The sequence below is a fragment of the Capricornis sumatraensis genome, chromosome 4, assembly GCF_032405125.1.
Source record: "Capricornis sumatraensis isolate serow.1 chromosome 4, serow.2, whole genome shotgun sequence".
Classification (NCBI taxonomy): Eukaryota; Metazoa; Chordata; class Mammalia; order Artiodactyla; family Bovidae; genus Capricornis; species Capricornis sumatraensis.
The window spans coordinates 25,882,018-25,900,012 of NC_091072.1; the positions used below are offsets into that span (position 1 = coordinate 25,882,018).

Here is a 17,995-nt window from a genome sequence, read left to right on the forward strand (position 1 = left end):
AGTGCTGGTTGACCTTTCAGATTTCATGGACAAGTGAAAATTTCCTCTCTGAAGATCTGGAGAGACAACGTGGGGAAGCCAGCTTTAAGTTTTGCCTCTAAAGACACTTCAGACAAAGTAACTTTTTACTACTACCAACACATTATAAAAGGACATTTTAACACCAAAATGAAGGGTGTACATAATTGTAGAACATTCTTTTAGACTATATGAATTAGCTTGATGAAAATCTCAGTATGTCCCTTTTTTTTTTTTCCACTTCATTTTGTCCCCAAGCACACCTGGTTCATAAATCCTCACTTGGCACCTCTGAGCCTGGTGAAAAAGGCAGCAAGGAAGAAGAGGGAGGGTGCCCGCTGGGCCACAGGCAGCCGACGCCCACTCTCCAAGATGACCGAAGAGGAGGACGAGACAGAGACTCACGCAAAAGAAACTGCAGAGACAGCCAGTGGATCAGAAAGGCCTGGGAGCCCTCGAAGAAGGGTCAGCGTATGCCCCAGCCCTCCACTGGAAGCCCATACAGAGACCAAGAAGCTGGCACACACACACAAAAGCCCTGTGGGCTCCACGCAGCCAGAGGCATCTCAAGACTGTCCCTGATGAGCTGCTTCTGCAGAGACCAAGAGCTTGGCAGGAGGACCTGGACCAGACAGCCTCCCCTGTTGCTATGACGACATGATGTTGTAACGCCCCTCCAGGACCAGGAACCATCCCAGAAGCGGGTGTACTGGGGAGGGAGGAAAACGATCCTAGAGAAAGCAGCCCTGGAGAGAATGCCTGCACTGACCAAACGTAATTCCTGAAGTTAGGGCTACATTTCAACACTGGCATCTACGCTAATGATGGGAACGGCTCATCTTCAGGAACACGGAAGCACACACGAGAGAATTCCATTCAGGCCGGTACACATCCCACAGTTCGGATTACTCAGGGACTCGCCCACCTCAAGCCAGCACAGACTGTTTTGTATCAGGGATGCACTTTCCAGAAAGAAAATCAAAATAGAACTGTTTAAAGACTCTCTTCAAATAAAATGACAAGCATTGTGGAGTGAGGCTGACCTAACAGCTGAAAAACGGAGGCTTTTGAATGTCAGAAGACGTGAGACAGAAAAGGCTGTGTAAACACAGTATTCAGCACACCAAGAAACGGACAGCCAGGGACTGCTTCTCCCTGACACAATGTCAAGTCCTTCTTGTCCGCCCACAGCCAGCCAGTGTGTGCGGCCAGGCTGGGGGAGAGGCAGCTACCTCTTCCGTGGTTCAAGATAACACACCAGTGCACAGCACTTGAAAGTCCTCAACGTGTTCTCATAGTCATCCGCCCAGCTGACAGCCCCGTGGGTCAGACAGGTCCCATGACAGTCACCTCTTTCCCACCCCAAGCCTTTTCAGATGTTAAATCTGATGCGTCCAGTCATCCAGTACCTTGCCCAAGAAACAGAGTTAATAAATAGCAATGGACATTAAAGCCAGTCCAAATGTGACCTCAATCTCTTTCCAAACTCTCCTTTTCACAGTAATAAAATCAACTAACTTTTATGGATGTGCGAGTTGGACCATAAAGAAGGCTGAACACCAAAGAACTGATACTTTGGAACTGTGGTGCTGGAGAAGGTTCTTGAGAGTTCCTTGGACAAGAGATCAAACCAATCAACCCTAAAGGAAATCAATCCTCAATGTTCATTGGAAGGACTGATGCTGAAGCTCCAGTACTTTGGTTACCTGATGCGAAGAGCTGACTCGCTGGAAGACACCCTGATGCTAGGAAAGACTGAAGGCAGGAGAAGAAGGGGTGGCAGAGGATGAGATGGCTGGATGGCATCGACTCAATGGACATGAGTTTGAGCAAACTCCAGGAGATGGTGAAGGACAGGGAAGCCTGGCTTGCTGAAGCCCTTGAGGTCGCAAAAAGTCAGACACAACTGAGCGACTGAACAACAGCTAACAAATGCAGCTACAGACCCATAGCTGCCTGGAACAGAAGGCAGGCAGTGTTCATAGAGAGCGCCCACTTTTACTCAGTAACTGGGTTACCTACCTCGAGCAAGCCAAAAATAATCTTGGCCACATTTTCCTCATCTGTAAAAACTGATGCAACAAGAATATTCCATCCTTTAGGACTGTTGAAAGAATTCTGTGTAAGTTTTAGAAACTTTCTAACTCACACACAATCGTTAGCTGCTATTGTTATAACATTAACAATCTTGTAAAACAAGCATTATTATAATCCTCACTTTACTAGTGACCAAAGCTTAGCAACTTATTGACATGGTTGAAAGAACTTTCTGGGAGTGATGGACACGTTCTCTACCTTGATTACCACTGGCTACACAAGTGCGTATCTGTCAAAACTCATAATTGTGCGCTGAAGCTAAATGCATTTCAGGGTACTTAATTTTATCCCAATTAAAATTTTTTTTCACAGATAACATGGCTAACAAACAGCAGTAGGTATTCCAGAACACATCCATTCATTCAGGTTGGAACAGAAGTGTTCCCCTGGTTCTTATTCTATAATCCACTTTCCGACTAATCCTTCCTACCCAATTGAAAACCTGAATGCTGACTATACCCACAGCCATTTCTGTCTGATCTTGTGGACATCAAACCTGCTCTACTTATGCAGCTACATGAAAAAGAAAGGAATTAGAACATTCTTTGACACCATACACAAAAATAAACTCAAAATGCATTAAAGACCTACATGTAAGACCAGATACAATAAAACTCTTAGAGAAAAACAGGCAGAACATGGACATAAATAGTAGGCATATCATTGATCTACCTCCCAGAGTAATGGAAATAAAACCCAAAACAAACAAACGAGATCTAATTATACTCAAAATCTTTTGTACTGCAAAGAAAACTATAAACAAAATGAAAAGACAACTCATAGAATGAGAGAAACTATTTGCAAACAATATGACTGATAAGGGATTAGTCTCCAAAATTTACAAACATCTCATGTAGATTAAAAAAAAAAAAAAAAGGCAGAAGACCTAAATAGACATTTCTCCAAAGAAGATATACAGATAGCTGAAAGGCCCATGAAAAGATGCTCAACATTGCTAATTATTAGAGAAATGCAATCAAAACTACAAAGAGAGTATAACCTCACACCAGTTAGAAAGGCCATCATCAAAAAATCTGCAAACAATAAACGCTGTTTATTTATTCCTTTTCTCCACCCTCCTTCACTATTGGTGGGAATGTAAATTGGTACAGCCACTATGGAGAACAGTATGGAGGTTCCTTAAAAAAAACTGAAAATAGAGCTACCATATGATCCAACAATCTCACTCTTGAGCATATATCCAGAGAAAAACATGGTTTAAAAGGATGCATGCACCCCAGTTCTCACTGCAGCACTATTTACAATATCCAAGACATAGAAGCAACCTAAATGCCCATCAACAGGTGAATGAATAAAGAAGATGTGGTACCTATATGCAATGGAATATTACTCGGCCATTAAAAAGAATAAAATAATGCCATTTGTAGCAATATGGATGGATCTGGAGATTATCATACTGAGCGAAGTAAGTCAGTAAAAAATAAATATCATATGATATCACACAGTTGCAGAATCTTAAAAAAGAAAAAAAAAGATACAAATGAACTTACTAACAAAACAGCAACAAATTCAGACTTAGAAAACAAACCTAAGGTTATCAGGGAAGAAAGGTAGGGGAACGGATAGACAGAGTTTGGGATCAACATGTATACACTGCTACATTTAAAATAAAATGCCTTTCCATGGGGGGAAAAATGATGCTTTTCCTGGTTCTTCTTCTATAATCCACTCTCCAATTAACCCTTCCTATCCACCTGAAAACTTGAATGCTACTTGAATAGAATTTGTATCCTACTGTTGCATGTAAACTGTATAAATCTTAATTATGCTGAATTGGTTTATAGTGCTTTTCAGGTCTACTATACCCTTCTACTTTTCTGCATATTCATTCTATTAATTTTTGAATTTGCTATTGAAACTCCACTAAATATCTTAATTTATTTACTTTAAAAAATAATTGTAATATACAGTAGAACTATACGTAGCTTTGTTTGGCATTTTCCAAGTCTTCTGTAAATATGTTATACTTTCATAATTTAAAAAATGAAAAAGAGAGGGAAAAAATGAATGCTGACAACACCCCCTACCCTTTTGGTCTGATCTCACGGACATCAAATCTGCTCTATACTTATTCCGATATTTACATTTTACTGTTAACTTCCCACCATATTACATAGACGTCCTAGAGGAGGAAGTCTCTGGCAATGACCCTACAGGGCATTACAGGTCTAGACCTCAACAGTCACCTTGAAAATGCAAGTCAGGCCCATGTACTAGGTGCCTACAACCCAAATCAACAGGTCCCCAAGAATCTAAAATATCAACTCTCAGTCTAAGTCAGCATTTCTTCAACATTTTTTTGGGGGGTCAACTGATCAATGCAAAGAAATAGAGGAAGACAATAGAATGGGAAAGACTAGAGATCTCTTCAAGAAAATTAGAGATACCAAGGGAACATTTCATGCAAAGATGGGCTCAATAAAGGATGGAAATGGTAGAGACCTAACAGAAGCAGAAGATATTAAGAAGAGGTGGCAAGAATACACGGAAGAACTGTACAAAAAAGATCTTGATGACCCAGATAACCACTATGGTGCGATCACTCACCTAGAGCCAGACATCCTGGAATGTGAAGTCAAGTGGGCCTTAGAAAGCATCACTACGAACAAAGCTAGTGGAGGTGATGGAATTCCAGTTGAGCTATTTCAAATCCTGAAAGATGATGCTGTGAAAGTGCTGCACTCAATATGTCAGCAAATTTGGAAAACTCAGCAGTAGCCACAGGACTGGAAAATGTCAGTTTTCATTCCAATCCCAAAGAAAGGCAATGCCAAAGAATGCTCAAACTACTGCACAATTGCACTCATCTCACACACTATCAAAGTAATGCTTAAAATTCTCCAAGCTAGGCTTCAGCAATATGTGAACCATGAACTTCCTGATGGTCAAGCTGGTTTTAGAAAAGGCAGAGGAACCAGAGATCAAATTACCAACATCTGCTGGATCATGGAAAAAACAAGAGAGTTCCAGAAAAACATCTATTTCTGCTTAATTGACGGTGCCAAAGCCTGTGACTGTGTGGATCACAATAAACTGGAAAATTCTTAAAGAGATGGGAATACCAGACCACCTGACCTGCCTCTTGAGAAATCTGTATGCAGGTCAGGAAGCAACAGTTAGAACTGGACATGGAACAATAAATTGGTTCCAAATAGGAAAAGGAGTACGTCAAGGCTGTATACTGTCACCCTGCTTTTTTAACTTCTGTGCAGAGTACATCATGAGAAACGCTGGGCTGGAGAAAGCACAAGCTAGAATCAAGATTTCCAGGAGAAATATCAGTAATCTCAGATATGCAGATGACACCACCCTATTGACAGAAAGTAAAGAAGAACTAAAAAGCCTCTTGATAAGAGGAGAGTGAAAAAGTTGGCTTAAAGCTCAACATTCAGAAAACGAAGATCATGGCATCTGGTCCCATTACTTCATGGCAAATAGGTGGGGAAACAGTGGCTGACTTTATTTTTCTGGGTTCCAAAATAACTGCAGATGGTGATTGCAGCCATGAAATTAAAAGATGCTTATTACTTGGAAGGAAAGTTATGACCAACCTAGGCAGCATACTAAAAAGCAGAGACAATACTTTGCCAACAAAGGCCCATCTAGTCAAGGCTATGGTTTTTCCAGTGGTCGTTTATAGATGTGAGAGTTGGACTATAAAGAAAGCTGAGCACCGAAGAATTGATGCTTTTGAACTGTGGTGTTGGAGAAGATTCTTGAGAGTCCCTTGGACTGCAAGGAGATCCAGATCCTAAAGGAGATCAGTCCTGGGTGTTAATTGGAAGGACTGATGTTGAAGCTGAAACTCCAATACTTTGGCCACCTGATGCGAAGAGTTGACTCATCTGAAAAGACCCTGATGCTGGGAAAGACTGAAGGCAGGAGGAGAAGGGGACAACAGAGGATGAGATGGTTGGATGGCATCACCAACTCAAGGGACATGAGTTTGAGTAAACTCTGGGAGTTGGTGATGGACAGGGAGGCCTGGGGTGCTGCGGTGCATGGGGTTGCAAAGAGTTGGACATGACTGAGCGACTGAACTGAATTGAACTAAATGTAAGGCACTCTTCTAAGTATTCCTGACAAGGGAAGTAAATGAAGTTAAATTCTTGGTTTGTGGCTATTTCATTATAGTGGAGATAACTTTCAGAATCCCATCAAAAAGTGAGCCTTTTCATCAAAATCAGTAAAACGAGTCAAAACAATAAGTCAGTTTCACAGGAGCAATGAGCCAGCACAGAAAGGGCTGTCTCTACGAAACTAACTAAAATCAAACCACCACTTACACACAGAGCCTATCAAGGGCCACTGGCAAGGTTTGTACAATTGAGCTAGAGAAATGATTTGATGTAAAAACTCTGCAGTCCTTTTGTTTTTAAATTATGTATAGCTATTAAAGAAATTATCACCAGAAAATAGCACAGGTTGTTTCAGGGAAATAAGGACAGACCAGGTACACAGGGCAGAGTCCCAAACTAAAATAATTATCTTTTCCTCAAAGTGTTAAATGAGGGAATTCCCTGATGGTCCAGTGGTTAAGACTCCACACTCAATGCAAGGTTTGCAGGTTCAATTCCTAGTCAGGGAACTAAGATCCCACGTGCAATGCAGTGCAGCAAAAAAATTAACTAATTTTAAAAATGGTACTTCCCTGGCAGTCCAGTGGCTAGGAAGCCATGCTCCCATCACAGCAGGCACAGGTTCAATCCCTGGTCAGGGAACTAAGATCCCACATGCCAAGGAGTCAAAAAAATTAAAAACTAAGTAGCAAATGACCATGAATAGGGACTTGTTTAGAATCTTTCAGACACTTGCCATATCTCTTCAAAGTTCACTTGGCAAAAAGGAAATGATTTTCCATCTGAATCATGCCAAGATCAATTGAAAAATGCCATTATGTGTGCACAATTACGCAAGTCGGCACCTTACAAGTCGCTATCTTCCAACCTACATTAAATATCAGCTTCCTGTAGCCTTTACTGGGAATGATGATGTGTGGTGAGCTTTCCACTAGCAAATAAGAGTGATTAAACAGAACGTCCCGTATATACACATCTAACTCACAGGGGCGGCCTGGGATGAGCCAGCCTCCCTGAAGGAGCCTACTCTCAAGTCCTAACACCAGGCATTCTTTAGAAGTCACTTTGGTAATAAGAACTGTTGACCTTTAGGGCTAGAAACCCTGGCTGATATCCAAGGTGAAACTGTGGTTTTACGGGACATTCTCTTCCCGGTTCTGATTGACAATAGGCCTTACCTCCTAGTTGAATTTCTATCTGGGATTAACTCCATCTGCCCAAGAATTACTTGCCTCCAAATAGCTTAAAATAAGGAAATAAGATTCAAAATTTTCATGAGGGGGAAAAACTTTTCAGAAAAACAAATATTGGACATCCCTGGTGGTCCAGTGATTAAGACTTCGCCTTTCAATGCAGGGGGTGGCAGTTCCTGGCCAGGAAGCTAAGATCCCTCATGCTTTGAGACCAAAAAATAAAATAAAAACAGAAGAAATACTATAATAAATTCAATAATGACTTAAAAATATATTAGTCCCTATTCAACGTGCATGAACTTGCATTACTATCTGTAAAATGGGTATACTTTACACTGTGTGGTTGTACAGTCAAATGATTCAGATGATCGTTCAAAGGAATTTAATTAGGTTCTTTTTAAAAAAAGCAGCCTGAAAACTATAAATTCTTATAGAAATGTGATCTAGTGTGGTAATAACCTGCAACTGTAAATTCTCCATTTGTGCTATTAATCAGAATGGCTTACAAGACTTAACATTCTGTTTTAGGTTCTGTGGCTAGAAAATGGAAGAACAAATCATAATTCTAAGCTATGTCATCTAAAATTTTACATATCCAAATACCATGTGCCTTTGATCCCATTTCAGCAGCAGTGTGAAGAAAATGCTAGCAACAGTAATGCATTACTCCTTACACCATTAGCAGTAGCCAAGTAGCAGTATCATATGTGGAGCAGGGAATGCGCCAGGAGGGAAGACCAGGTCCCAGTCCTGGTTCCGTAACTTACTCATCATAACACAAAACATTGATGCGAAGAGTTCCGCTTCTCGATTTCCTCAGGTATAAAACAGAGCTCCGATCACATGCCTTGTCCACCTCACAGGGTGGATGTGATAACTGAATGAAAACGTCTTTAATATCACACCTACAAGCTACTTTCCAAAAACATATGGCATTTTATTTCACTTTTCTGAAAGATGAAAATTTAGCATTGCCTCAGTAATTATATATGATTGCTAACATTTTAAAACCAAAACCCTTAAACATGACTGTCGTTGGACTAAGGAACAGGTTAAAAAGATCAGAGGGTGGCAGTACTTTAAAATCCACCAGTGCTTTTTCTGGTTCAAAGTGATGACTCAATTCTGAGTGCTTTTAGAATGTGCTGACAACCGGCAACATTATGAACAGATTTTGCAAAGATCAAAGTATCTAACTTTAAAAATGCATCTCAAAGATTAAAAAAAAAAAAAAAATTAGCAACTCAACTCAATGCAAACTTCCAAGAAAACCAAGAGCTGACAAAAGTGGAGTTGAAGGATAAGTCGTCTCAGCTGGTACCGGTACAAATGGATTTGTTTTAAGGAAGAGGGAAAGTTATCTCAGGCTCCTGTTTCTGGAGTTTAATTCTCTACAGAGAGCCCCAGAGGATGCAAGCAACACCCCCACAGCTGAGTGGAGAAAATGAATGAAACTTCCTAGTCATGAATTAGAAGAGGGTTAAAGTAAGAAGCAAAGGAAGATTGTTAGCATTTCTTTATACCCTCCACGTATTAGGCCCTGTGGTCAGTATTACCTCCACCGTCCTGAGGAGGCAGCCGGGGTTAAAAGGCGATTGAATAACTTACCCACAGCCTCGCAGCTCAGGCACAAACCCTACTTGGTCAAGTCTGCATCCTCTCTATTGCGTCCCTGTACCAAATGTTCTGGGTATCAGCAACATTTTTTCCAGTTCTGCAGCAACGTATGCCCCCGAGGTTCCATAAAGGACATCAGGGTGAACAAAATGTAGCTCAAGGGTGAAATGCCTCTATTTATTTTCCCAATTTTAATAAAAATATGAGGAAGCAGAGAAAAACAGTACCCTGGCCTGGAGGCTTCTACAAGTAGAAAATATTTTTCACCTGATTAGAGAGCCATAAAGTTATGAACTTTAAATAGTCAGTGTAACAAGATATAACCAACATTTTGTAACACAGTAGTCACATCTTCAATATAAAATCACTTAAAGTGTTTCATAAAAAGAGAAACACAGGATTTTTCCTATCTCCATTCCCTTTTCATTGACTAGACCCACTCTTCTCATACTGCAATCAAAATGAATTAGCAAATCCTTCTGCATAGTTGTCATATTTAGTATCTCCGTAACATAACATCAGAACATTAAGCATTAAAAAATTAAATAGTTGAGCGTATTAAATTCAATAAGCAGCAATTCCAGTGAATGATCAAAATGTTCCACAGAAATGCAAAACTACTCTGCAACAAATCTTATTAAATGTAGTAAGAGAAACAATCCCAGACTGAAAATTCATCTAAATCCCTCTTCAAAATGTAAATACATATTTCCCCAGAAAAGAAACAGTCCAAGTCTCTATTCATGAGAACCTGTCAACTTGGGGCTATCTCCCCAAATGGAGAATGGAATAAAAAGGATCACAGGAGGCATTAACTCTGAGCAAGTATTTGCACGTGGGTGTGCCAGATGTTCTGAGAGCAGCACCTCATAATAAGTCAGAATTATAACTCCGAAGGAGCAGAAACCACACACCTTCCACTCTGTTTCACCCATCAACCCTGAATATTCATTGGAAGGACTGATGCTGAAGCTCCAATACTTTGGTCACCTGATGCGAACAGCCTACTCATTTGAAAAGACCCCGATGCTGGGAAAGATTGAAGGCGAAAGGAGAAGGGGGCAGCAGAAGATGAGATGGTCAGATAGCATCACTGACTCAATGGCCATGAATCTGAGCAAACTCCAGGAGATAGTGGAGGACAGGGGATACGGGATAGGGAAGGGGACCTGGCGTGCTGCAGTCCATGGGGTTGTAAAGAGTCACAGACATAGTGACTGAATAACAACAACCTAACGCTACAGTCTTCAGAGGGACACGAAGCCACAGGTTGAGTTGGGCTGAGTGTATCACAGTGAATGGAGGGCACGGAGCACCAGGAGAAGACAAGGAGGAAAGTCAAGAAAAGCAGTGAGGAAATTAATATCTTGGGCTTAAAAGATCCTCTAGTAGCTATGACTAACTGAAGAAAGAATTTCAAACTCCCATGCCATCAGAGTTCAGAGCTCTGGATGATTTACTCCAGGCTACATCTGATACAGATAACTATTAAAAATACAATTTTACCCAGCATCATAAAGTTTAGCCCCTATCCTCAAGCAGCTCACAAGATGTAATAAAAAGATACAGGAAAAGGTCACTAAAAAGATTATCCAGAGGAAGTGAGTGAAATCACAGACTGTAGTGCTAAGCATCTTTTGGTAAGGAGGAAAAGAATAAGAGTGAGTAAGGATCAGGAGTTGTTAAGTAACTAAAAATGTCAAAGAAGCTTTATGTCTACCAAAATTTGGTCAAGGTAGTAAGCAGAGTTTCCTAGACCTGAGAGAACACGTCAGGGAACCTGAACACTTACCAACATTTCCAAAACAGCCCTTTTCACAATGGTGGAAGCTTTCTTGAACTGACTCCTATGAGAACTGCAGCCAGTTTTGCTTTTTCCATATCAACCCGGTACAATATTTGGCCCATAGAAAGTTCTCAGTAGATGGTTTGAGGCAGAAGAAAATCAAACTTAAGATTCCAAAGGTAAGGATTGTTACTCATGTGTTTTTTCCACCACTTAACATCAAAATATAATCCTAACTATACACCATGTATAGATGGTTTAATTCTATATAGGGTCTAACTAGAGGATCCAATAAAACAGGTGCAGTTTTTCTCGGTAAATAGAAAAATGTACCCTTGGTAACCCATTTCTCCCCTTTTTTGAAGCTTATTATTTATTGCGGTTGCGCTGGGTCTCTGCTGTGCTGCGGGGCTTCTGATCGCGGTGACTCCTCTCGTTGCGGAGCCGTCTCTACAGCTTGGGCTCGGTAGTTGTGGCAGTCGGGCTTAGTTGCTCCACAGCACGTGGCATCCTCCTGGACCAGGGATCAAACCTGTGTCTCCCGCACTGGCAGGTGGATTCCCATCCCTATACCACCAGGAAAGTCCCTGTCTCATTTTTTTTGGTTTAATTTTAACCATGCCTAGCCCCATGTGGGATCTCAGTTCTCTGACAAGGGATCAAACTCTCAACCCCTGCATTGGGGGTTCTGAGTCCTAAACTGCCAGGGAAGTCCCTCTCCCATCTTTCTTGATTTCTTAACACCAAGGAAGACGTCCGAAGTTCTCATCTGAATTATGGACAATTTAGTTAGGTTAGGAGAAATGTACAAATATGGTTCAAATCAATATTCTACCTAGGAATGAAATGACTACAGTGTAGCCGTTTACTGTATAAGAAAAAACAGACCTTTTATATCACAAGGAGATTTAACTGGTAGTTATTCTGGTAAATAACTCGATCAACTTGACAGAGGTTGGGAAAGGGAGGGTAAGTCCATGTGTGAACGTGGCCTCTTAGACTGCCTATATCTGTATCGGCTTCTATTTTTGTTCCATGAAGCTAGCCAAGGGAACTATGTTTTTATTTTTTATTTTATTTTTTTTTTTGGTGCTCACACTCAGATTTTATTAGCCGGAGTCCCACCTCCAAGGAGATACACAACCAGCCAAGGCACCCAGCTACCATCCTGTTCTTGCTTCCAGGGCCGATTCCAGGGCTCCCCGGGGGTGGGGTTTCTGCAAAGCCGCTTCAGGGCCTGGTTTCCACAGGTGGGAACTATGTTTTTAAAAGACGCAGTTTCAACTTGATATCATTAATTGTTGCCAACTATCAAGAAAATCTATGAGATAAACATAAAAGAATTTCTCACTTGTCACTGAACAATAAGAAACACGTCGTATGACCTGCTTATCAGAAATAAGATGAAGAAATATTGGTTTTTCCTTCAGAACTGTGATGTATGTAAATAATGTCTGAGTTAAATATTAGCAAGTCGCCAGTGCAGAAAAAGCACGGAAGACAAGCCAACAGCCAACTATGAACACTGCCATAAACACGAGTTAAGCTACAGGTTAATTTACACAAGAGTATATATTTTTTCACCTCTCCTCCTTCCTCTTTTGATAAATGACTCTCTCCTAGAGGGGTTCCTTTCTCAATGCCAAATGAGGACACAAAATGCCCCCAAATATGTTGATTCATTGCAGAAGATTCGGGTAATTATGAATGATTGGCCCTCAAACTCAATACTCATGTTTTCTTGGCACTTAATTTAAATATAAGTTGACGAGGCACAATTTAAAAGAATGGTAAGGTAACCTAATGGCTTTAAAAATCCTCTCCCCAGTACTTTCCCTGGTACTCCAGGGGTTAGGAGTCTGCTTCCAATGCAGGGGACACAGGTTCGATCCCTGGCCCGGGAGGATTCCCCATGCCTCAGAGCAACTGAGCCCTTAGCCTGTACACCTAGCACCTGTACTCTGCAACTAGGGAAACCCCCGGCTCACAGCAACAAAGACCCATGCAGCCAAAAATAAATAATAGTTAAAAAAAAAAAAAAAAAACGGGACTCCTTAACTCAGAACTGCCCCTTTCCCCGCTGTTTTGTTCCCAGTCCTGTCTCTTCCTTGCGCTGTGTGCATACAGTGGGGTGGGGGAGCTGGCCAGGCCTGCCCTTCCACTCAGCAGTTCTTACTGAAACACAAAACCTGTACAGTTTCAGATGAAATGACACCATCTGGAAGCGCTGGGTCGGCTGAAAAGTTCACTCAGGTTTTTCTGTAGGGTAGTATGGAAAAAGCCCAAGCGAACATTTTGGCCGATCCAATAATTTTTCACGACTGTTTGCCCTTTCCTGCTTGAGAAACTCAGGACTCACTTTTCATCTTCCTTCACTGCTCACAAAGAATGGAATCAATCCTGAAGACGTCAACGTCTCCTTAAAAGAAACTTTAACTGCCTTTAAAACTACCCATACATAGTTTAATAACTTCAAAGTGAAATAAACTTTTTTAGGTTAGACTAAAGGTAGGATGTGTGATTTTTCTTTTACTCATGTAAGTAATGTGTACACAAGAACATTTATTAATTTAGATCTGGGCCTATTGGCTATCTTTAAGTAAATACACTTTTGCTTCTCTTCGATGTGGGGCTTAAACTGAAGGCTAAGGAAAACCTACTAGTTTTAATGAACAAAGTTACTTCAGAATCAAAGATTTATATGCAAATAAGTACTTCTACAACACTTGAATGCTATTTACTTAAGCAAAATACCACTAGGTTTAACCTTGTTTACACTGTAAGGTTGGGAAGCAAACCCTTTTTTCCCCCCTTGATTGTATAAAAGTTAGGCATCAGGACAGTCACAAGTTGCAAAATTACTTACGGTATACAAAAATGAAGCTTCATTGTACATAGTCAAGAGTAGCCCCCAAATCTGTCATCCCCAAAATGGAAAAGTCTTTTTCATCTTGAGCCAAATGAACAAGAAAAAGTCACGCATTAAGATCATGAATAACTACCCACATAAAAGAGTAGTAATGGCTGATTTCAAAGAATATTAAAGTCATTTTAAAAAGAAGCTACCATGAGGGCAATCTTTCATAAAATTGCTTAGAAATAAATTTTTAGAGGTTGCCAGTCAAACTGAGTTCCTGGTTATACTGGATATCCAACTTGGTAGGCCAACTCTGGAGAAGCCCAATCAAAGCAGGCTTTTCTGAACCACATTTCAGGTTGGCTAATGTCACACCAAACCGTTCAATCCTTCTCTTCCTGCAAGGCAAGATCACTCATCCTTGGTCCCTCTTTGTCTCCTGTGGAGGCCACAAGCCACTGCTGCCCAAGTACCTGCCAGCTAAAGGGCAGTGGTCGCTTCCTTCCAGACTCACGTACCACTAGGTCTGGGCCCATTTCCAAGTGCCTCCAAACACACATACCGCATACCAATCTCACCCTCACACTCATATATGGCCCTATGGTTTATTGTTAGGCTGGAAAAGATGGGAAGTGAAAGGCAGAAACTCAGGCTTTTATGGACAGCAGTCTGAGTGAGGTCTTTTAACACCCTCAGGGTATATTACAGCTTCTATAGTAGGGAAAGGTAACTCAAGTTTCAGAAATCAGAAGGGTTTTTTCTCCCCATCTTCAAATGAGTAGTTTAATCTATGAGTGGTGTTAAAAATTAACTTGGAAAATTTTTCAAATTACATATACATCTTATCAGACATCAAGAAATGACTCAAATCAATAACTTGGTATGAAAAAACAAAATGGATATGAAAAGAAGAATTCTGGCAAAATGCTACTGCTAAGGCGATGGCACCCCACTCCAGTACTCTTGCCTGGAAAATCCCATGGATGGAGGAGCCTGGTGGGCTGCAGTCCATGGGGTCGCTGAGTCAGACATGACTGAGTGACTTCACTTTCACTTTTCACTTTCATGCACTGGAGAAGGAAATGGCAACCCACTCCAGTGTTCTTGCCTGGAGAATCCCAGGGACAGGGGAGCCTGGTGGGATGCCCTCTATGGGGTCGCACAGAGTCAGACATGACTGAAGCAACTTAGCAGTAGCAGCATCAATGGATTACTGAAGATAAATGGTTGTGACCCTAGTTTAGATAATCATAGAACAGATCTGAAAGGCTCATTCCCTGCAATTGAAAACTTTCCTCTCTGATTTCAAAGGGTGCTGTTCTGAATGTTACATACCATGCACAGCTCTCCCTCATCAACCGTCCACTCTGTTCTGCAACAGTCTCTACTCCAAGACATGGAGATTCCAATACATCTGAAAATTCTGGAGGATTCTCTTAAGAGTCATCTTGTGCCAGTGTCATAAGATACATAATGCTTAGCCTATGATTCAGAAGCGCTAAACGTTTTTGTTTTTGAGTAAGTCAACTGGTTTGCCTATATTAAAGTACAGAAAGAACTATAAGTCAGAACCACTATACACATGTGCTGTTTGTCTTTATAAGACAAAGACAAAATGGAGGGAGAGATATTTGCACTACAAAACGCAAAAGTTTACTATCAGTCTATAAAAGGCTCTTAAGAATTCATAGAAAAATACTAATATCTCCAGGAGAAAAATTTGGCACTACATTCAATTAAAAGGGAATAAAAATGGAAAACAACTAGATTTTTTTTTTTATATTCAACATCATTTGGAATCAAAGAAATGAAATTTAAATACTGAGGTAGCAATGTTCACTTATAAGACTGGCAAGAATTATTTTTCCTTTCCAGGATAAGTTTCCACATTAACAAGAATACAGTAACACAGATACTCTCATAGAGTGGGAACTGGTGGGAACAAACTTTGGTAAAACTTTTTTTTTTTGGAAAGCAATGATCACTCTGTATTGATACATCTTTGGGCCATCAACTATCTTCCAGAGGACTCTATTCTAAGGAAACACAGGAGATACATACAAAGTTTTACAAAAGTTATTTGTTGCACCAGGCTTCCCAGTTGGCACAGTGGTAAAGAATCTGCCTGCCAGTGCAGGAGATCCATCCCTGGGCCAGAAAGATCCCCTGGAGGAGGAAACGGCAACCCACTCCAGTATTCTTCTTGCCTGGAAAATTCCATGGCCAGAGGAAACTGGCTGGCTGTCCATGGGGTGGCAAAGAGTCTGACATGACTGAGTGACTGAGCATACATGCATTGGTTGCATCAGTACATGTTGAATAATAGTAACTGGAAATAAATGAAAAGTTCAACTATAAGGTAATGGTTACATAAATTGTTACAATGTAATATTATGTAGCCAGTAATAATATATAGAACTGTAATGACATGGAAATCTTTTCACACGTTAAGCAGAGAAAAAAATCATGCAAGTTATTAACTACAGTTACACAGTTTTGTATAAACTATAAAACTTTAATAAATAAATCTGTTACATGTTAACAAGTATAAAGAAAATACTGTAATTATCTTTGGATGCTGGAATTATTTAATCCTTACCCTTTTTCTGAATCTACCATTTTTTTTACTGCAAGCATGCATGCGTTACTTGGAAATCAAAGCAAACCAGGCCAACAGAACAGGGCTATTGACATACTTTTTAAATGTTCAAGGCTAATAACTGCAGCTTCACTTCCAAGAAACACTGAAAGAACTCCAGCACTGTATAATCCTCTGAATTATTGATACATAATTAAAAGATGCAGCTCTTCTACAGCACTATTTGTCCATAGATATAATGCTGTCTTAAAAATAGGTAGAAAAGTTGGTGCATGTTAAATATTATATAAACAAAATTCCATTCCTAAGTATAATCATTTCTTTGCATAACTTATGGAATGCTGTACTTGAGGGAAAAAAATAAAACATTTTCTACATTGTAAAGCACTGTTCAAACAGGGCATCATTGTATCAATTTAAATTGCCTATCATTTCCTGCCTTAATTATCCCTGAATAAGTTTGTCTACAGAATAGCAATTTCAACTATGTAATTCCTTTCAGGGTTAACCACACACTCTTATCTGGGCATATCTACACTCTTCAAGAAGGTCAAAGGTTCCCAGGAAGGAGAGACGCATTTTTTAAAAATTCTCCTGCCTCTTAGAGTCCCCTCCCATCCTCCCTCCAGGCCTAACAGGGCCACGCTCACCCTTCAGCCCAAGGGCTCGAGGTTTAATGTGACAATAATTGAATTCCTATCACCTGGCTAAACACAAATGCTTCATCTCCCCTGCTTTGCCTAAGACTTGATTCAAACAAAGGGGGAAAAAAAGACACCAGATTTCCTAGTACACCGAGTTCTTAAAACAAATAGTAGTTAATAGAATGTGTGAAACTTTATGCAGGCTAAGTGAAGAATCTCTTCATTCCTACTCCAAAATAAATGAATCCAAGCCAAAAATCAATAAATAATATAAAAGAGCAAGTCTGAAAAAGAAGAGGGGAAAGGTTTCTTGAAGGTAGGTAAACACCTAAGTCCACCAATTACTCGAGTTAATCAGGTGACCTTAGCTGAGAGTTGGATTTTTCTAAATAGCTAGGGAAGCACATGCGAACCTCAGGAAGTAATCAGACCCAGGCGAAGGGCCTTGAGAACTGCCGCAACCCAAGAATGCCCTATTTCCAGCCCGAATCGACCAAGCTGAGAATGGGCCCCAGCGAACCGCCCAGCGGGACGGCTGAGACCGGCGGCCCAGTAGGGTCAAGTGTCCGGTGGGCGGCTTCCGGCGGAGGACTTGTCAGTCTGCGAAACTGACTCCCCTGGGAGCTCCTTCGGTCACTTTCAAGGTGACAGCTAGGAGATCCGCATCCGTCCCTCCCTCGGTGCCGCGCTGCCCCCACGTGAGACCAGCCGTCCGCAGCCTCCGCAGCTCTCCCCCAACTCCTGCACCCGAGGTCCCAGGACGCCCCCCACCGCTCGGCCCAGATCCCCTCCGCGCCCCCGCGCATCGGCACCAACTCCGAACTCACCCGCAGCGCCGCCGAGCCGACCCCGCGCTGCGCAGCCCAGACGCCGAGCCCGGGCGCCCCCCGGACCCCAGGCAGAGGCGCGCCAGGCCCACCCGCGAGGCCCGCGTGCACTGAGGGCCGGGCGTGCACCTGGGCACCGCGGGGCTCGTCCTCCACCCCTGCCCCCGGCCGCACGCCGGCCGCACGCCGGCCGCCGCTGCAGCTCCCAGGCGGGAACCCCGAGTCCGGGGCGCCCCCAGCCTGCGCGCCTCCTCCCG

The 17,995-nt window shown here is 41.6% G+C and overlaps 1 protein-coding gene across 2 annotated transcripts in view; it reads right to left on the minus strand.

Moving 5' to 3' along the window:
* Positions 1-17,767, minus strand: part of MTUS1 (microtubule associated scaffold protein 1) — a 189,513-nt gene extending 171,746 nt beyond the window's left edge. For both annotated transcript variants that reach the window (XM_068969863.1, XM_068969862.1), the window contains exon 1: positions 17,739-17,767. The gene's annotated coding sequence lies outside the window, so the exon portion shown is untranslated. The remainder of the gene's footprint in view (positions 1-17,738) is intronic.
* Positions 17,768-17,995: the final 228 nt, after the last annotated feature.